We start from the raw sequence: 21,707 nt of genomic DNA, 5'->3' as shown, positions 1-21,707 counted from the left end.
ATCTGCAGCAGGCTCCCTGTTCGGACAGGATCTAGCTAAATGACCTACACAGTTGCACACAAAGCATCTCAAGCTATCAGAAGTTGCATACACAGTATAATCAAAATTGTCAATCCTAAAATTGAACGACATGGAGAAATGATCCGTATCATCGTTTAAAATCATGTGCACTTGACTTCTGAAAGACATAACGTGCTTTAAAAGCGGGGACTGAAAACCACCGGAAAGTTTCTTAATCGGGGTAACTATTTTACCGTGACGTGACAACGCTTGCGTTAGCATTTCATTGGTAACCATAGGCGGCATATTTGACAAAGTAATCCTTCTCGCCGGGTTGACGAGCGGAAGCACCATGGTAAAAGTTTCCTTAACAACAATTCCATGTTCAACTACGGCATTAACTTTGTCAATGCTGTCGAGAAACACCACGATTCCTTTATTCATTCTTGACGCGAACTTAATACACTCGTGTCCAACCACCTTCGCTATCGCTAATATGCACTCTTCTACCGAGCACGGCACACTCGGGGCGGCTTTAATGCCATTTCGCCGAGTGAGCCGCTCACCACCTAGGGACGTTGGCATCCCGACCAGCAAAGCTGGTCGCCCTCTTTAAAAAAACGTTGCCTGCCTACTAGTAAATAGTGCTTAGGAACAGTCCTGAAAAACCCTCACCGGTGCGAAAAAAGAAAAGTTTGGAAAAACTCACCGACAGTCGTGCTCCAGCCACTCTCACTCACACATCCACTCACCACACCCACTCCCATCGCATGCAGCAGAGAGAGAGAGATGCTGTGATCAGGCGCTTTACCAAACAGGTTCATACACAGTCAGTCAGTCAGTCAGTCTCCAGGCCAGCTCTCTGGGGCTCAGGCAGTGCACAGAGCGTGCTCACACTCTCCCGAGTCCGTCTGTCCGTCTGTCTCACCATCAGCACGCTCAGCATCATGTCATAGTTGTTGATGAAGAAGATTAGCTGATCCTTCCTGGATGGGAACTCTGCTGCCATCTTCAGGACAAAGTTCTCCACTTCAGCCTTGAACAATGCATGTACGCACAGGTATAATGCATTCACGTCACTCCTAATTAATTAACTGTATATTTACACTGAGTATCTGCTAAATGATTAAATGCAAACTGATACATTTCAGTAAGTCAAGTCGGTGTGTCAAAATTTATCTGATAAAAACATTAACGCCACGAAAATGTAACAATACCAATCATACTTATTTGCTTTAATGTTCTGTAGCTGCTGCACTTGTGGATCTGAAATGTGTCCTTTGTTTCACTAGCAGCTACCTGGTCCATGAGGCAAGTTTGTGTGCTACTGGTGTGTAACCGTGTGGTAAGTTTACTACTGGTGTGTAACTGTGTTGTAACTTTGCTACTGGTGTGTACCCGTGTGGCAAGTTTGCTACTGGTGTGTAACCGTGTGGCAAGTTTGCTACTGGTGTGTGCCATCTCCTCCAAATAACACACATGGAACACAGAAAAGCACCTTCTTGGACAAGCTAGCTAACTGTTAGCCATTTACCCAGAGTGCCTATTGATTGGATGGGAGATGCAGCTGCCCCTGCATAGGCTCCACCCCGCATGACTCATCAGCTGGGAGAGAAGGGCATGCTCTGCTTTTGGCAGAATGCTTAAAGCAGCTCATTACCATAGACTACCATAAAGGGAAGGGCACACCGGCATAACTTCAGAGGGTTCACCGCAAAAAAACCCCAAAATGGCCAGGTTAGAGTATGATAAAAGACCTGCTCATGATCCAAAGCACCCCCTCAGCTGTGAAACATGACTGAGGTAGTGTTATGGCTTGGACATATGTAGCTGCCACTGAAACAGCTCACTTGTCTTCACTGACTGCTGATGGCAGCAACAGGATGAATTCTGAAGTGGACAGAAATATCTTATCAGCTCAGATTGGACAGTGCTTCACCTTGCAGCAGGACGATGACCCCAAACATACTGCTACAGCAGCAAATGAGTTGTGGAAAAAATGTGGACGGTGTCTTTGACTGGCCAAGTCAACTGCCTGCCCTGAATCCAGCTGAACATGCGTTTCACTTGCTGAAGACAAGACTGAAGTCAAAAACCCCATGGAAACAGACAAGAACTGATGATGACTGCAGTACAGGCCTGGCAGAGCATCACCAGGGAAGATACTCAGCATCTGGTTATGTCTATGGTTCACAGACATCAGGCAGTCATTGAATGTAAAGGATTTGTAACAAAGTACTAAATATGAGGGCTTTATTTCTGTTTATGTTAATTTGTCAAATTACATTTGCTCCCTTAAAACAGGGGAGGCTATGAATATAAAACGCTGTAATTCTTACATGGATCAGCCATACGGATGTAAATACCCTCAGATCAGACAGTCTGCACTTTAGCCCCATAGTGATTGCTTCATTTCAAATCCAATGCGCTGGAGTACAGAGCCAAAATAACCAAATTTGTGTCACTGTACTTGTGTCACCACAATACTAACGCACTGCACTGTATATAGGGTAGGACCCGCTTTTGCCTCCAAAACAGCCTTAATTCTTCACCATGTCCGCATGCTTATTATAGTGAGTTGCAGCCACAGGATTCTCTATTTGGGGAAGTGGATTATTTGCGCTAACGAGCAGGTGTACCTAATAAAGGAGGCTATATTCTTATTCTTCTACTATTATTATTACTATTACATTACAGGCATTTAGCAGACGCTCTTATCCAGAGCGACTTACACAAGTTTTACATAACATTTTTTACATTGTATCCATTTATACAGCTGGATATAAAGTGTCAAAGTGTCAAAGTGTTTTTATTTGTCAAGTGCACAGTATAACACAGGTCATTCTGAGCAAAGAAATTCTTGTGACATGGCAGGCAGCAACTACGTAGAAGCAAGAGCAAAATATTGAAAATATCTAAAATATATCAAAGAAATATCACACATAATATAAAATACACATAATATTAAACATAGTGTTAAATATTAGCAGCAAATAAGTACCAGCCTGTACAGATGGGGGATATGGACAGAGGGAATAGGAGTATTAAATATTTAAATATTAACCATCTATAAAGTGCAGGAGTGCTGATGAATATGTGCATAAGATTGTACATTGAACGTACATAGCATACACAGGAGGACATGTGATCAATGTGATCCCAGAGATTAATGTTGCTGGTTGAGAAGCCTGATGGCCTGAGGGAAAAAACTGTTTGTGAGTCTGGTCGTCCGTGCCCGGATGCTCCGGAAGCGTCTGCCAGACGGCAGCAGTGAGAACAGACCATAGCCTGGGTGGCTGAAGTCTTTTATGATTTTCTGTGCTTTCCTAAGGCATCGTGTGTGGTAGATGCCTTGCACAGATGGGAGGTGGCAGCCAATGATGCGCTCCGCTGTCTTCACCACCCTCTGGAGGGCTTTGTGGTCAGCAGCGGAGCAGCTGCCGTACCAGGCATATACTGAAGCAATTCCGGTTAAGTACCTTGCTCAAGTACAACGGCAGTGTCCTTACCCGGAAATTGAACCTGCGACCTTTCGGTTACAAGCCCAGTTCCTTACCCACTGTGCCACACTCCGTCCGTATCCGAAGTTTGCTTTCAGTTTCGATGCCGAGCCTATTTTCATCAATTTGCCCCAGAGGTTATTGGCGCTTCGTCTCTGCGTGTTTACTATTGGTAAGGGCTATTACTAAGGGCTACCCATTCATTTACCAACCTGTTCATTTCCTGATTTCATCGCTTCTGTTACAACTCAACGAGGAGGTCGTGGAAGACCTGCAGAACACAAACTTGTCATGGAATAATCTAACTGAACATTTTTCTCGGAATGAGAGTCCTCGGTCTTCTTTATGTTGTGCTGCGTGCCATTTGTTGGGCAAATGCAGGTAAGTTAGACTGAATTATACATAGCCTATATTAGAAAAAAATACGACGCTGAAGTTAGTTCCCGATTCGCAGCTCCAGGTGCAGTCAGTGCCTAATACAGGAAGCATATGCGAGGCCTGTATCGGACATGCAAATGCAAAACTGAGAAAGAAATTCAGGTTAAATCAAAGTCAGTGTGATAATCCACGCAGTACCCAAATAGCATGAATACTTGAGATTGTAAATATTCATGCTATTGGGGTACTTCATATTTCATAACCAATTATGCTGTATGACAGGCCTGTTTCCTTTAATAGGTGTGTTATTTCAGCTATTTTGTGCCTTGTCTCATGTAAGTTGGCTTCCTTATGTTTTAAAAAATACTTTTAGCTTTGCGCAACTTTAACGTTCTATCCCAGTGTGCATTGAGCAAGAGGTAGAAATACACCCTGGACAGGCCGCCAATCTATCTCAAAGCACACACATCATTCACTCACTGTTCATTCACACACTCATACCTATTGGCAATTTTAGAGTTTCCAGTTATCCTACCTGCAAGTCTTTGGACTGTGGGAGGAAAACATGCAAACTCCACACAGAAAGGCCCTCCACATTCAAACCCAGGACCTTCTTGCTGTGAGGTGACAGTGCTACCCACTGCACCACCGTGCTGTCTATATTGAAAGACTGTATAATCGAATTGCATTGACTTAATAGATTTCAATAATTTGATGGGCAGCTAATACAGTAGTATAGTAGTTTAATACACAAACAAAAGGAGGAATATTTCAATTAAGGTCCTGTGTTCCTCTGGCTACAAACCAATGTAATTACAGCAGTGTAGGTCTAATACGGCTTTTTATTCTATATTACATCTAAGACCTTTGAATTTATATGGTGTGGACATCTTCACCTCCATGATAAGCGTATCTTCCGTTAAATACTGCGCAGCTGAGCAGAACTAGGCTAACAAGACATACAAGTGCAGCAACCAAAAACCACAGAACTAATCGGAGAATGCAGTGAGACAGGACCACTGGGACAGTGAACTGTTTCTGATTATACTTGCTGCAACTGAGTTCTCTGATTACATTTTTATGTTAGTAACAGAAATGGTTCTGACTTGCTTAGTTCAGAAGCCATTTTCTGAGATGCAGTTTCTTGGTGTTCAGTTGCAGCAAGTATAATTTGTACTTTTGAATACTGAATTAATGGCATGCAGAAATCTTCAGCTCTTAAATTGTCTCTGTATTCTTTTTTTATTCAGAACTTGATAGTGATCACAGGATTTCCTAAATGTCCAACTGGGTAAATAAATTTTTAAGAAAATGCTGTCAGTCTGATGGTGTTTAGGTAAGCGTGTCTGTTAAATACTGTAATTTATTAGGTGTGTTTGTGTCCACAGCCTCTCACTCTCTGAAGTACATCTACACTGTTGTCACTGGGGATACTGACTCCCCAGAGTTCATCATCACGGGTTTGGTGAATGATGAGCAGTTTGTGCACTATGACAGCAACATCAGGAGGATGATCCCCCAGACTGAGTGGATGGAAATATCAGTGGACAAGCAGTACTGGGACAAACAGACTCAGAAAGCACTCTATGCACATCAGATCTTCAAAGACAAATTGGAATTGCAATGCAGCATTTCAGGACAACTCAGGGTAAGCACAGACGCACACTCATTAAAATTCACGTATGGATACATATACCTGCTCACAAATTCACACTCCTTAACACATGCAAATAGACACACGCATACAGTACACACACACACACACACACACACACACACACACACAAAAGTGTGGGATGTGCGTAGTGACTGTGTGTATGTGTGTGTGTGTGTGTGGGATGTGCGAAGTGACAGTGTGTGTGTGTGTGTGTGGGATGTGCTCAATGACGGTCTGTGCGTGTGTGTGGGATGTGCGCAGTGACAGTGTGTGTGTGTGTGTGTGTGTTTGGGATGTGCGCAGTGACAGTGTGTGTGTGTGTGTGTGGGATGTGTGCAATGGCCGTGTGTGTGTGTGTGGGATGTTTTAACTGACCGTGTGTGTGTGTGTGTGTATGTGACATGTGCTCAGTGACTGTGCGTGTGTGTGTGTGTGTGGGATGTTTTCACTGACCATGTGTGCAGTGACCGTGTGTGTGGGATGTGCTCAGTAACTGTGTGTGTGTGCGTGTGTGTGTGTGTGTGTGGGATGTGCTCAGTAACTGTGTGTGTGTGTGTGTGTGTGTGTGGGATGTTTTCACTGACCGTTTGTGTGTGTGACATGTGCTCAGTGACAGTGTGTGTGTGTGTGTGTGTGTATGGGGGATGTGCACAGTGACTGTGTGTGTGTGTGTGATGTGCGCAGTGACTGTGTGTCTCTGTGTGTGTGGCATGGGCACAGTGACAGTGTGTGTGTGTGTGTGTGTGTGTATGGGGGATGTGCACAGTGACTGTGTGTGTGTGTGTGTGTGTGTGTGTGTGGGATGTGCGCAGTGACAGTGTGTGTGTGGTGGGGGGGGGTGGCACAGTGACAGTGTTTGTGTGTGGGATGTGTGCAGTGGCCATGTGTGTGGGATGTTTTCACTGACCGTTTGTGTGTGTGACATGTGCTCAGTGACAGTGTGTGTGTGTGTGTGTGTGTGTGTGTATGGGGGATGTGCACAGTGACTGTGTGTGTGTGTGTGATGTGCGCAGTGACTGTGTGTCTCTGTGTGTGTGGCATGGGCACAGTGACAGTGTGTGTGTGTGTGTGTGTGTGTATGGGGGATGTGCACAGTGACTGTGTGTGTGTGTGTGTGTGTGTGTGTGTGGATGTGCGCAGTGACAGTGTGTGTGTGTGGGGGGGGGGGTGTGCACAGTGACAGTGTTTGTGTGTGGGATGTGTGCAGTGGCCATGTGTGTGGGATGTTTTCACTGACCGTGTGTGTGTGTATGTGTGACATGTGCTCAGTGACTGTGCGTGTGTGTGTGTGTGTGGGATGTGCACAGTGACAGTGTGTGTGTGTGTGTGTGTGGGATGTGCGCAGTGACAGTGTGTGTTTATTATCTTCAGGTGTGCACATTCTCAAGTGGATTGTTGGTTGTCAGTGGAATGATGAGACCGGGGAGAGGGATTGAACATTATGAATACGACGGGAAATACTTCCTCACTGATGACATGAAAACCTGGAATTTCATTCCACCTGCACAGCTGCTGTTTATCAGTGCAGTGAAATGGAATCCAGCTGAGCCGGAGAATGACAAGCAGTACCAGACCCAGATCTGCATTGAGTCACTGAAGAAGTATGTGAGCTACAGGAGCACTCTGGAGAGGACAGGTACAACACAACTCTGCTGCTCAGACTGTTCAGGAATAGCACATTACGCACAGATCAATTAGCATCTGCGATCTCTATGTAGAAAAAAGAGACTTGAGTTTGAATGGGTTTCACATGCCTCACACTGTCCCTAACCCTCTTACATCCTTGACCTCTCTCTCTCTCTCTCTCTCTCTCTCTCTCTCCTCTCTCTCTCTCTCTCTCTCTCTCTCTCTCTCTCTCTCTCCTCTCTCTCTCTCTCTCTCTCTCTCTCTCTCTCTCTCTCTCTCTCTCTCTCTCTCTCTCTCTCTCTCTCTCTCTCTCTCTCTCTCTCTCTCTCACACACACACACAATTTCAAATCAGTTAAATATGCTTTATTGGCATGAAATGCTGAAATGCGAGTTATTATAACCAATGGTCAGCACAAAAGCCAAACACGTTGAAAAGACCACAACGTATATTTATTAAATGACATGAAAACAAACCCAATACAAAACAAACAGGTAGACAGGGCAGAGCCAGCAGGTCTAGCCTAACGCTCACAGTCCAGAACCAGACTGAGCTGTGTGAACAGAATAACTTCTGCCCTCACTTGCGTCGAGGATGGGATAAGAGAAAGAACAAATTAAAGGGGAGAAAGGGTAAGTGAGTCTTCCGGTCCGCTACCCTGACTAGCTACAACAAAAAACAAGTGCAAAAGAAAAGAAAACACTAACCACACAGCCTACCAGGTATTCGGACGTAATATTTGGATCAAGGTAGAAAATGAAGATCAGTCATAACTAAGTTAAACAAAGAAACAAAACACAACGGTCGCAGCGAGCTGCTATGTAGCGTGTCCACAGGAACACGAGAGAGAGCTCCTGCTGCCCCAGATTGCCATCTTTTATAGGGGAGCTAATTATTTTGCACCCGGAAGCGACCAGTGCACACGCCTGTGCATGCACCGCGCATTCTCCCTCTGCAGCCTGCAGAGAAAGAGACTCCTACTGGAGAAAAGAAGATAAATTACTACAAAATTCATTTCAGCAAAATATAATAACTAGGAGCACATAAGAAATGAATACAGTAAATATTGCCATTGCAATATATATCAGTTTTTATATATATATGTATATATATATATATGTATATGAATATATATATATATATATATATATATATATATATATATATGTATATATATAAGAGCTGCCAAATTAACGCATTCATTTCGATTAATGAATTAATTATAAAAATAACACGTTAAAAAAAATAACGCAAATTAACGCATATAATATTATTTAATGTTTATGTTAATTAATTGATGCACAGATGTTACTGTTAGTTGCTGCGTGTTGAAGAACACTACCTATATTGCCAAATAACCCAACTGTCGCATTTTGCCACACTGTCAGCCATTATGGGGTTCAGACACTCTGACAAACCGGCTCTTCAGCTGGAGCGGTCGGTGTGGCTCTGAGAGCAGCGCTAATTTCTAAACAACAAGAGAGCACTGACACCACCGGAGTGAATTTACGAACGCACCCCTCTGACACCATGTGTTGCACAATTCCAACCGGCCAATGCATTAGTTACGCATGTAAATAGTATGTTAAATAGATTAAAAGGACTGCTATGGCCACATTAGTGCTTTAAAGATAAACTTATGTTAAATAATTTTTTTTTAAACTGTTATGGTCACATTTTAGGCTAAGAGACAGGCTTGTGTTCAATGATAAAAAGACATTTATTTGGGAACATGATTGGAAATAAAACAGTTGATTGATTTCTAATGCCCCCTTTTGATATTCAATGCTTTACTCATGTGCCACAATAATGTAATAATGTAATGAAACTTACTCAGCTCTACCTTCGGTCATGACCAACGTCCATGCCAAATTTCAGCCTCCTGGGGCGAAAACTATGGCCGCTACGGGCTGGGACACTTTGTGGACTGACCGAACAACCGACCGACCGACACACAGAGCTATAGTCGCAGCTAAAAATATGTATAAGATATGTATATATAAATTACTGAAATAATTTCATATAACTAATTATAACATTTACACATTGAATCAAGGTGCTTAGCAAAGGCTCTAGTGGTTGATTAGTAGAATCAGGTGTGTGCACCCACACTAGCCCTTTCTGGATAAGACTGGGCCCCCCAGCTCTAAAACATAAAAATTTGCTTGTTAAAATCCTGGGGTTGCAGTTGAGGTTGGAATGAAAACCAGCATACACAGGACTGAGTTTGAGATCCCCTGGTCTCTGTCTGTACCTCTCCTGTCTTACAGTGACCACATAAACATCCCTCTTTGGGCAACTAGGACTTTTTATGTCTACCGTTTTCAGTTGCTAAGGTGTGGTCACTGAGCCTGTACTTGGTCAGGATCTGTCTCTGCTTTGTGTGACTGACAGAGAACAGATAATCTGCCTGTGTGTATTCTCTGTTTAGGGACTGATAACAATTCTGCTTATTTTGGGATTTGGCACTGGTCTTCCAGTGTTCCAAATATATGCTTTTGATTTGTTTCATAGTTTGGTTGACTCTCATTGGCAGCTGTGAAGCAGTGCTGACCTGAAGCTGATTTGTGCTAGTACTGGTTAGTTTAGAGAGGTTCAGCACCCGCTGACTGAGGGGATACTTTGCTTGGCTGACCTCTTCAGTTTTTAGAGCCTTATATAAGAGTTCTATGGCCTATTTTTTAAATGCTTGATAAAAGGTATGGCTCTATTCTGGGCCAAATTACTTTAAACAATTTAGGAAACATTGGGTAGCATAGCTTTGGAAATACAGCTTGTTTAATTTTTGAGGTAAGATAGCCAATATTGTTTCTTGTAACATGGTGTCATTTTTATATCAATACTTTTAATGGGAGGCCTAGATAGTCCTGCATTGGTCTGGGCAGTGAGGTGCCAAGTTCTTCCAGCGTCCTCTGACAGATTTAAAGCCCGCCAGGGCTGCCACCCGTTCCGCTGCCAGCCACCCATCAGCCGTCCGCAGATAACGGATCTTGGAAATGCCGGCCTCCACCAGGCTAGATCGCACTGTTGGTGAATCAAGTGTACCGATATCATGGAGTAATAGATTAAGAAACAAAGGCTCCTCAAGGGTCCAAAAACCAGGGGTAGCGATGTTTTCCCTTGACACAGCAAATATCTGCCACACCTATAAGACTGCTCCATAAAAAGGAGTGAGTCCTGCCAAGTTCATTCTACTCAGTATCATTAAAAACAAATGCCTATCCAGGCCCATCCGACACACCTTGATTAACAGGGCACAGGCAACAGCCATCCAGTTGTGGGTAATGGTCAACCAGGTTCCCATCTGACCTAACGGGGCCTGTGGGTGCTTTTACGACATGAAAACAGACACTGTCCTGGTAACTGTTTCTCCTCATTCCTGTAGGCCACAAGTGTTGGTGGGGTAATAAGGTTGAGAGTCTGTCCCACAGCAATCTCCAGATTGTGGGGTAGTAGTCTTTTCATCAGCTGTGTTTACAGCCTTCTGATCTTTACAACTGTACCAGAATGCAGACAAAGATCAAAATCCACGGACAGTCAAAATTGAACCTTACATAGCCAATCCAGAGATGAGTATCAAACTGGGGACGAAGACTGATTTGTTGGTGTTTGTGGACTTACCGTTAGAAGTTAACGATGGTGAAGAAAAGAAGCACCAGGATGCTATTTCTGATATTTTAAGTATGTCTAAACTTGGTTCTCAGATAACCGAAGAGCAGCTTTACTCGTTGCTGGAGATAAATGATTTTCTGGATGAGACTTTTGGAAAAACTGCACCAGCTTGATGATGATGGGTAGTTGACTTTTTATGACGATTTTTAATTTTGAATGGTCGTGCAAGGCTGATGAAATTTTGCTTGTTGTGGAATAAAAAGGAACAATGGCTGAGCTGTATTGACTGAATATTGTAATTGAGGTTAACCCAGTGCCTGTGTAAATGAAATTTAACAATACAATTTTGTTCTCTCTCCATCTCCCACCCTCTGTCCTCCCTCTATCCCCCCTCTCTCTCTCTCTCTCTCTCTCTCTCAGTTGCTCCTGAGGTCTCTCTGCTGCAGAAGGACTCCTCCTCTCCTGTTGTTACCTGTCATGTGACCGGATTCTACCCCCGTGGCATCACGGTAACCTGGCAGAGAAACCATGAGGACCTGGATGTGGACGTAGAACTGGGGGGGACGGTGCCCAACGAGGACGGAACTTTCCAGACCAGATCTCACCTGAGAGTGAAGCCTGAGGACTGGAAGAGCCGAGAGTACACCTGTACTGTACAGCACAAGAGCCTGAAACAGGACATTGTTCTGCCTGTCAGAGAGGAGAACATCAAGAGGAACAGCGATATCAAGAGTGAGTGAGAGAGAGAGAGAGAGAGGAGAGGGGGAGAGAGAGAGAGAGATATCAAGAGTGAGTGAGAGAGAGAGGAGATTTTTTTTGATTTTTAAAAACCCCTTTTATTGGGACATTTTCCAACACAGAAAATTGCTATACTTCAAAAATAAAACCAATAGACAAAGAACATAAAAAGAAAGACTATCAAAAAACTAAACACAGGCAGAAAAGAAAGAGAAAGAGAGAGAGAGAGAAAAAATTCCTTATTTACATCCTTATTTACAAACCAAAAACCAAAAATTCCACACAACAGAAAATACTTCAAAAATGAAGTAATAGCAAATCCTCCTGAACAGTGCACAAAACCCCTCCAATACCCCAAGTGTGCATGAAAGCATCCATGTTATCCGTCAGTTTATAGTATACAAATTCCAGCCTGAGACGGGCTGCCAGCAGTCCACTCATCATCAGGACTGGGTCAACTGACCCCTGACCCTGGATGCAGTTCTTTCTTGTCTTCCATATAGACAGTTTTGCTACTCCTGATAAAAAATTAAGTAGAACATGCACAGACCTTTTAGCCGCCGAATACCGTGGACCATAAATAAATAACTGAAAAGAAAATCTTGTCCCCAAACCCTGAAACCACCCCTCTAACTGCCTAAATAAACCCTTAAGTCTGGGACACAGAATAAAAAGGTGTTGTAGGGATTCCGCCCCCGAACAAAAAGGACAACCCTCCCCTATACTGGGATCCAGGTGCACCAGATGTCTATTTGTGGCTATGGCCCCATGCACAATCCTCCACTGGAGGTCACCTGCCCGTTTATCAATGGGAGGTTTGTACAAAGACCGCCAGCAGCCTTTCGGGGAAGAGTCTGGATCAAAAAACCCAGTCCACCTCGACGCCTCTATCCCTGCCAAAGAGCGTAAGTGTGACACTTTGACACAGGTGTAATAAGCTGCTTTCTTGCTTAGAGTCTCAAACTCCCCCAACTCTGGGGTTGTAAAAGACAGCAAGCGCCCCCCTCTTCTTGCCACTCCCCAACAGCAGGATAGACAGTCAAAGGGGGAAATACATACTCACACTCATCATCCCATTGGTCAGACAGAGTACGGTTCTCAGCAAATGCTCTTAGGGGCCCTGGCAGGGATGCACAGACCTCTTCCACCAACCTCTCCAGCAGTCTAGAGGATCTGATGTTTGTTTTCTCTGCGAGTTGGTCTACAGACGTCTTCATCAAATGGCCCAGCTTGACACAGCCAGCTTCTCTCAGGCTGGACCGCAGGCTGGCAGAGGACAAGGTCTGAGTTTTTATGAGGGCAGTATAGAACAGTGGCTCCTCAAACAGCCACATCCCTGGTGTCATTTCTGATTCCCGGTGGACCTTGAAAACCTGCCACGACTGTAGGACTGACAGGTAGAAAGGCGTCAACCCAGTCAGGTCCACCAACTCAGGCTGGAGCAGGAACAGCTGCTTGTCATAGCCGAGTCGACCAGCCCTCCGCAGTAACAGTCGAGCTGTATCCTGCCAGCTCAGACCGAAGTTGTAAAGCAGCCTCTGTGCTGCCTGCAGCCTGAAAGCCCTTATCCTGTTGGGGATGTCAATAAGGCCCTGCCCCCCCTCCTCAACAGGAAGGTACAGTGCAGACGCCCTTATCCAGTGCTGGCCGGACCAGAAGAAGTCCACAATAGTCCTCTGCACCGCCTCAACTAGGCCCCTTGGTGGAGATAAGACAATCAGTCTGTGCCATAAGGTCGAGGCGACCAGGTTATTGATGACCAGAACTCTCCCCCTATATGACAGCTGGGGTAGCAGCCACTTCCACCTAGACAGTCTGGCACACACCTTCTCCATGATACCCTCCCAGTTCTGCAACTGAAACTCCTCCGTCCCTAAAAATATTCCCAAAACCTTCATTCCTGCCCTTCCCCACCTGAGACCCCCTGGCAGGCTGGGAGCTGCCCTCTCCCGCCACTGTCCTACCTGTAGGGCCTCACTCTTCTCCCAGTTTACCCTTGCAGAGGAAGCCTTTTCATAAAAACCTAAACTTTCAACTAAAACATCCACATCCCTCTGCTCCTTTATAAAAATGTTAACATCATCGGCATATGCCGACACCACTAATGGTGGGCTCTGTGGTAGCCCCGGTAGGGAGAGCCCTGTGAGCCTATTTCTGAGCCTGTTTAAAAGTGGTTCAATTGTGAGAGAGTATAACTGTCCAGAGATGGGGCAGCCCTGTCTGATCCCTCTCTCAACAGGAATTGGACGACTCAGCCCACCTCCCACCTTAACCATGCATGATGCCCCATTGTATAACAACCCTAACCATGCCATAAAGCCCTCCCCAAAACCAAAAGCCCTCAAAGTAGAAAAAGAAAAAACATGGTCGACACGATCAAAAGCCTTTTCCTGGTCAAGGGATAAAACACCGACATCAAGGTTGTACATTTTGCACACATCAAACAAATCTCTCATTAAAAAAAGATTGTCCATGATAGACCTATCTGGGATACAATATGACTGGTCTTTATGAACCAGTATTTCCAGATAGTCTTTCAGTCTATTAGCCAGGACCTTGGAAAGCAGCTTATAATCTGTGCATAAGAGGGCCACAGGTCTCCAGTTTTTAAGTAAGGCCAGGTCTCCTTTTTTTGGAAGAAGAGAGAGAGCTGCACGCCGACAGGAAGTCGGTAATGAGCCACTCTTCGCGCACTCCTGTAGCACTTCCAGTAAGTCAGTCCCTAAGCAGCTCCAGAAGTGTTTATAGAAGTCTGCAGGTAGCCCATCTATGCCTGGAGCGCGACCGGATGTCAACTGCCCTACTGCAGTAGTAAGCTCATCCAGGCTGATGTCAGTGTCCAAAGCGGTGCGCTCCGCCATCCCCAGCTGAGGCAGCCCTGAAGAAGCTCAGCAGCACATGCTGCATCAGAGTCCTCCGCCCGTAGAGGGCAGTATAGAAAGCCACTGCATGCCTCCTCATCTCAGCTGGGTTGGTGGTCACCCTTCCATCTGGGAGCCGAAGACACGCCATCTGCTTTGTTTGGGATACAGACTTCTCCAAATTGAAGAAAAAGGAGCTAGGTGCATCCATGTCCTTGATACCAATAAAACGTGCCCTAACCATAGCCCCTTTCACCCTCTCGTGTAAAAACATGCTGAGTTCCTGTCTTTTCCTCTGTAATGTGTCACCATCAGGGTTATTGTGTGTTATAAGGCCGCACTCAATATCCCTAATCTCTTGCTCCAGAGTCTGCATGGATGACTTGACCCTGCTGGTAGAATGAGCAGTGTACTGCTGACAGAAGAGACGGATGTGCGTCTTTCCCACCTCCCACCATTGGCTCAAGGAGACAAACTCCCCTTTCCTGTTCCTCCAGACCTCCCAAAACAAACCAAACTTCACAAAAAATTTATCTTGTAGTAATTTTACATTGAAATGCCAATATGAGCTGACCTTTTTGTTAGGTGAGAGGTGAAAATCCACTGTGACAAGGTGATGATCAGTGAAACCAACGGGGTGAATGAAACTATTTAGTAACCTAGCGCTAAACACCTGTGATGTGTAAACCCTATCTAATCTGGCTGCACTTACCCTGCTATTTAATATCTTTACCCATGTATACTGTCTGACTTGTGGATGTTTGACCCTCCATGCATCCACTAAATCTGATTGAGTAATGAGCTGAGATAAACAAGTGGATGATGATAAATGAGGTTCCTCACTTGTCCTATCCAAAGTGAAATTTACTGTGCAATTCCAATCCCCTCCCATCACAATACATTCCCCTTGACCACACTGCTGTATTGATTCCCTCAATTTCTTAAAAACTTTCAGCCGCTCTGAACCTTGGTTCGGAGCATAGACATTAATAAAACAAAAAATAATTTCGCAGATCTCAGCCCTGACCATCTGCACCCTGCCCTTCACTATCTCAGTGGTGGATATAACTTTTAAACTCACCCCAGGTGAAAAAAGGATGGCTATCCCTGCGCTAAAATTAGTCCCATGGCTAAGGAAGTGCTGACCCCTCCACCATAAACCCCATTCTACTTCATTTGTTATGTCACTGTGTGTTTCTTGTAGGAAAATTACATCTAATCCTTTCTGTTGACACAAATCAGAAACTAAAGCCCTCTTTTGTCTATCCCTACCTCCATTGATGTTTAGAGACCCAACCCTTAATCTATGCATGGAAAAAATAAAGATTGGAAACAGAGAAGCAGATAGAAAAAACAGATGGAAGAGAAACAACACCCTGTGAAACATCATCATAATTCATTCATTTATTTAGTTATTTTCCGCTTTTTCACAGTTTTTCCTTTCTTTGGCTCAAATCCCTTCCTCAAAACAGTGACATGTTTCCTTAATCTATAGCGCTTTTTTCATCTAAAACATCTAAACCAACCAGTTTTTGCAAAGCTGAGACGGTCTTAATAAATTTCTCTCTATCAGGAAAGTAGTCTTCGACTCTGACCGATTTTCCAAAGGTATCATCAAGGAAAATATTGATTTCCTCAAGCGTATATGCATCGCCACTTTGCTGCGAGTCTGTTACTGACACGCCATCTGAATCGGAGTCATACTCCATTTCATCGTTTTCCTGGTTCTCAGTGACAGGCGGCTCAGCCACCGCTCCCTCGCCGCTAGCCTGCTTACCTAAGCCGGACCCAGTCATCGCCCCTTGTGCCTGCTCTGCCTGACGCGGCTCAGCTACCTCCACTCCCGGCAAATCCGTAACTATAGCCCCGCTTCCTACACCACTCGGGGCTGGGCAGTCTACAATCGTTACAGTCGCATCTAAATTAGCCTGATCCTTCTGATCCCGCTCCTCTGATTTTTCAAATGCATTTGCATCATAAGGCGATGTTTTGGGTAGCTGCGTTTCCTTTTCTCCCTGTCCACTCGTACCTTCTCCTGCATCAGCCTCCGGCGGCTGAGCACCACCGGCCTCCGTGTTTTCTGACGCTCGATGTCTGTGAGGACAGGCGGAGCGTTTGTGACCTACATCCCCACACTCAAAACACTTCATGCTACCAGAGCTCGCATAAACCATGTAAAACCCGTTTTCGTGCTTTACTCTAAAAGACACGTCTAGGGACTGTGTAGGGGAAACCAGAAACATAAACACCTGTCTCCTTAAAGACTGGACATGTTTAAGTTTCTCGTTCTTACACCCTAAGCCAATACTTTTAAAACCACTCGCCATTTTTCCAAAACGCTGAAGCTCTCGCTCAAGCTCTCGCTCGCTGAAGCGCCTCATTGGGGATAAACGGGGGGACACCCGATATCGTTATCCTGGTTGACGGCATAGCCAGCGGGGAAACAGGCACAAACAAATCATTAATAAAAATACCGTTTTCGATTAATTGTGAAACAAACCGTACCTCTTTTAAAAATAAAACCACCGCTTTATTCATTCTGGAGGCGTATGACAAGTTGTCATGCCCAACTAGATCACCCACCGCGAGAAGAACCTCCTCCACCGTGACACCTGGATCGGCCAAAATTCGTACTCCATGTCGGAGGGAGACGGACGGCGTCTCTTGGGACGCCATCCGCACCAAAACCCGACACCTACCAACACAGAACTAACAGCACTAACTACAGAAAAACTAGCTATATCATACAGTGAAAAACACGCAAATTGGAATAAAGAGAAAAGCCGTAAAAAGCTTTTAAACAAGCAACACTCACTCCCGCCAAACACACGCTCTCACTCACGAAAACTCCCAGCATGCACCAGAGAGAGAGAGAGAGAGAGAGAGAGAGAGAGGAGAGGGGGAGAGAGAGAGAGAGAGAGGTAGGGAGTGAGAGGGTGAGAGGGAGAGTGGACCTGCTATATACATCCTTACCCCCACCCCTGCTGATGCCACAAACAGGACAAACACACAGAGAGGTTTAGCCCAAACACACTGTGCTTCACTCTGTAGGACCTCTGGCTCTTACTACACTATACTGTGAGCTGTGTAATCACTACACTCTCCACTGATTAGCACAAATAGTCAGGGATGGTTTAGACACAAGTTCATGATAGAAGATGTGAAATGTGTAATGTATTAATCAAGAATTGCGTGTTTGTTGTATGTGTTTGTGTGTGTGCATATGTGTGTATGCGTGTACATGCATGTGTGTGTGTGTGTGTGTTTAATGTGATTCCCTCTGACTGCACTGCGTACCTTCAATCCTGATGGCAGGAAGGGCGTCATCATCGGCGTCATCATGTGTGCTGGCCGTTTTCATCCTCGCCCTCGCTGTCATCGCTATCGTCATTTAGAAGAAGAGAAACTCAGGTAAGAGTCACTGACACACAGATACACTGACACACTGAGACTGAGTAACAGACACAGACCCACTGGCACACCTTAAGCGCAGTAACATAATTAAGCTGGCACACTGAAACATTTCACAGTTTAATAGTTTCACTGTGACAGTCAGACATGCTGTATGTGTGATTCTAACTCTCTGTGTCTCAGTTCCAGACTATGAGATGACTAGAAGTGTGTATATTTACTCCTATTCTTTACTAAATGCTTATGAATGTCATTATAATCAAGTACAGATGCCCAGGGTTCAGACTGTAATTACTCCTGTTTATATGTCTGCTGTATTGCAGTGCTGTTCCTTGTCTGTGTGTGTGCGCGTGCATTTGTGTTTGGCTGAATGTCTGTATCTTCATCAGGTCTGGAATCCTGATATAGTTTTTAATTGGCTGAAATGCATGTTACTGAGGTAACATTAAATAAAATGTGTACATTAATTCAACCCTCGAAATGCATAGAATAATTGAGTCAGTCATAGTGAGTTGGTTGGTTGTAGAATAAGATTAAACATGTAAAATGAGTCTGAGTGTGTGATATGAGCTGAGTGTGTGATATGAGTCTGAGTGTGTGATATGAGTCTGAGTGTGTGATATGAGTCTGAGTGTGTGATATGAGTCTGAGTGTGTGAAATGAGCCTGCATGTGTGATATGAGCTGAGTGTTATATAAGCTACCCTGAGCTCTGCTGAACTGGGGTTCTGACTGAGTTTTTCATTGAATCCTTTGACCCAGATTCCCCGAGCTCAAACAACATCCGGCCACAGTCAGATTCAGCGAACTCCTTCCCAACCTGCAGCCCCTGACACTGATTTAGTGAACTCCAACCAACCTGCAGTCTATACCTCACTGGCCTTTCCTGCAGCTCTTGGAGTTCTGGCTCCACAGGGAGTCCTAGCTACAATGAAGCAAATCAAAATGCCTTATAGAGCATACGTGTGTATGTGTGTATGCGTGTACATGCATGCATGTGTGTGTGTGTGTGTGTGTGTGTGTGTGTGTGTGTGTGTGTGTTTAATGTGATTCCCCCTGACTGCAGCAAATCGTTTGGTAATCCTATTTCATTCATTTGTTATGAAATGTTCTGTTGCCCTTGCCATTTCATTTAAAATTTATACCGCTAGTTCCGCGATAGGGGATGACTAACGTAATTGCGAAAATAACGTTATTTACCTTAGATAAACATTGGATCGTGTGCCCCCCCCCAGCGGTTGTGACCCTGAACAACCGCATACAGCGTTTATGCCACGGGCCGGCCCTGGAAATGCCTTATAAACGCAAAACTGGATCTCAGAAAAGAAAAAATCGATGGCTTTAAAAAAAAGGCAGTCACAACTCAACCATGGCAAAAAGTCTGACCACGACTAGCCTTCATTAGGAATTGCATTAGTGTTGCTATGAAATTAGTGGTGGTCGAAGAACTCGGAAAGCCACGCATGACAGACGTAACCTGCAGAGCAAGTCCCACGATGCAAGCGGCCTGTGACAAGGATCAAGCTGTGTCTTGGAACAGAAGAAAAGGGTGAACAACGTTCCCCTTTTCCACTACAACTATTATATACTAAATATTTTGTACAGGAAACCAGGAAGCATTCCAACAACAGAACCAATATCAAGGACTCAAGTAAGGCTATAACTCTGGGCATATAGCATAATTGGCGATGGACTAAATGTAACAACATTTATGATTGAATGTACACGACAGTGCTAATGGTTATTGTGTTTTAATGATTAAGGCCATGGCATATATAGACTGGGAATCTTGCCAAAATAAATATGGCGACATATTGGAGCTTTTCAATGAGCAGTACCCATCTGCTGAGGATGCTGAGAAATTGGGAAAGGACTACCCACACAGTAAGGATGATGTTACCAAGGCAATTGTCACAACTAAGCTTAAGGCTGTTCGACTCAAGTATAGGCACGCAGTGGACTCTGGAAGAAGTGGTCACGGCAGAGTTGTTTTGCTCTACTTTGCTCTGTTGCTCAGCAGTTCTGCTTCTTCCCCTGGCACTGCTCCTTCCCCTGGCACTTCCGAAAGTTTGGAATCTGACACGCAAGATGGAGGCTTGTTTACAGAGATCCAAAATTGCCGTGATATGCTCAACACAATGTTGTCCACCTACAAACAAAAGCGACTGAAACTGAACCTTTACAAATGTGAAGTGTCTCAGGAAAATATTTTTCGAATGCTGCATTTGTTATTATTCTTGTTCACAATGAGATTAATGTGAAGAAAAACCTTTGTTAAATTTATTGGTGAAAAAAATACATCAACACAACAACAGATGAAATGACATTCCTGTTAAACAGTGTGCACAAAAAGTGTCTCAGGAAAATATTTTTCTAATGTTCTATTTTTGAAAGACATGCATTTGTTGTTATTCTTGTTCACAATGATATTAATGTGAAGAAATGTTCTTGTTAAAATTAATTGGTCGGAAAAATACATATAACGACAGATGAAATGTCATTCTTGTTAAACCGTTTGCACAAAAAGTGTCTCAAGAAAATATTTTTCTAATGTTCTATTTTTGAAATACAGAAAAATAAAGTGATGTCTGCTCACTGATTGCTGCTCAAAGATTATCTTTTTCTTTTGACGTTTCTACTCAACACATTAAAATTAGCGCAACGTTTTACGTCTCATTCATATGTGTAACACTTTACTGTTCTACCATGTTTAGATACTACTTTTGTCAGTTCATGGATTAAAAAATTTTGTGAGTACATGTCTCACTCGTCTCCCCTCAGTTTCGTTGCATTCTGTTCTAAAGTTATTGTGCTGAGTAGGTGGCTGGAACTCTCTATCGTATTGAATAGCTGCAGTAACATTTTGGTCAGGGATATTTTCTTTTTTAGCCTCACAGTAATTGTGCAGCACAAAAATGGAGCATCGCGTAGTTCTGGTAGGCCACGAGAGTCAAGCGCTCCGGCTGAATCAGCTGATTGCTCAGTTGAGTGATGTTCGCCTATCACAGTATATTGACTTAACAGGGCGGTCTACTTAAACAGCCTCCCTCTATTCATTCGGCTGCTCCTCCTGCATGCAAGCTGCTGCACGTTGCTTTGTAAATCCCCAAACCGTGCCATCAATCATCCAAAAGAGCATTCAATTACCATTCTTGATCTACACAGAGATAACCCGAAATACTGTTCCTGAGGAGTCCCTCCGCCACTCGCATATTCTTTCATAACATAGGGCATAAGGGGTTATGTGGGGTCTCCCAACAGAAAGACAGGAATAGCGTCTTCTCCCTCCACCACTACTCTTCGGCAAGAAGGTATTTTTTTGTCTCTCAAGTACCCATTGATGCTTGAATTTGCAAATAAACGGGCATCGTGAACACTGCCTGGTCATTTGACAACGACATCCATGAACGTATATTTGTAATCACAAGTAGCTTGCACATTCAATGAGTATTTCCCTTTTCTGTTGATGTAATCAGTATAATTTTGAGGCTGCTTAATCTCGATGTATGTGCCATCTACCGCTCCTAGACATTGTGGCAGGTCATGCGCTTGGTAAAAGTTTATGACAAGGTCTTGTACTTCGTGCTCTGTGAGCGGTAGTGTGATGTACTTAGGGCCCAGGTGAATGGTGATGGCCTTGCACACGTCTCTGATTATTTTGGATACAGTTTGTTGAGATAATCCAAATGCATTCGCTGATTTTCGGAGTCTGCCTTCTTCGCTCAAATAGTAGAAAGTACATGCAACCTTTTTAACAACGTCCACCGGTGATCTCATTCGTGTTGTCTGGCCTTCAATGTGAGGCCGTAAAAGTTTGCTTAGATGTTCCAGAGAGTCTTTGGACATTCTAAAATTCTCACGTCATTCTTCGGGAATCACTGCTTCGTTGACAAAATTGTCCCACCATGCACTGGTTCGTCCAGGT

General features: G+C 44.2%; 2 protein-coding genes, 1 long non-coding RNA gene and 1 pseudogene across 6 annotated transcripts in view; 3 read left to right on the top strand and 1 right to left on the bottom strand.

The window, feature by feature from the left end:
- Positions 1–20,381, top strand: part of LOC135260275 (class I histocompatibility antigen, F10 alpha chain-like) — a 35,337-nt gene extending 14,956 nt beyond the window's left edge. Inside the window, exon 7 of the mRNA XM_064345515.1 lies at positions 18,335–20,381. The gene's annotated coding sequence lies outside the window, so the exon portion shown is untranslated. The remainder of the gene's footprint in view (positions 1–18,334) is intronic.
- Positions 1–21,707, bottom strand: part of LOC135261776 (uncharacterized) — a 137,239-nt gene that overhangs the window by 50,283 nt on the left and 65,249 nt on the right. For 2 of the 4 annotated variants that reach the window (XR_010332022.1, XR_010332025.1), the window contains exon 4: positions 18,603–18,641. The exons of the other annotated variants lie outside the window; for them this stretch is intronic. This is a non-coding gene — a long non-coding RNA (uncharacterized LOC135261776). The remainder of the gene's footprint in view (positions 1–18,602; positions 18,642–21,707) is intronic. 4 annotated transcript variants of the gene reach the window in all.
- LOC135261774 (H-2 class I histocompatibility antigen, Q7 alpha chain-like) overlaps positions 1–21,707 on the top strand; it is an 80,452-nt gene that overhangs the window by 53,513 nt on the left and 5,232 nt on the right. The gene's annotated exons all lie outside the window — the stretch shown is intronic.
- Positions 3,682–20,381, top strand: LOC135261773 (class I histocompatibility antigen, F10 alpha chain-like; annotated as a pseudogene).

The sequence above is a fragment of the Anguilla rostrata genome, chromosome 8 (genome assembly GCF_018555375.3).
Source record: "Anguilla rostrata isolate EN2019 chromosome 8, ASM1855537v3, whole genome shotgun sequence".
Lineage (NCBI taxonomy): Eukaryota > Metazoa > Chordata > Actinopteri > Anguilliformes > Anguillidae > Anguilla > Anguilla rostrata.
The sequence above is the reverse complement of the archived record's forward strand: the minus strand, read 5'-3'. Positions and strand labels throughout refer to the sequence as shown.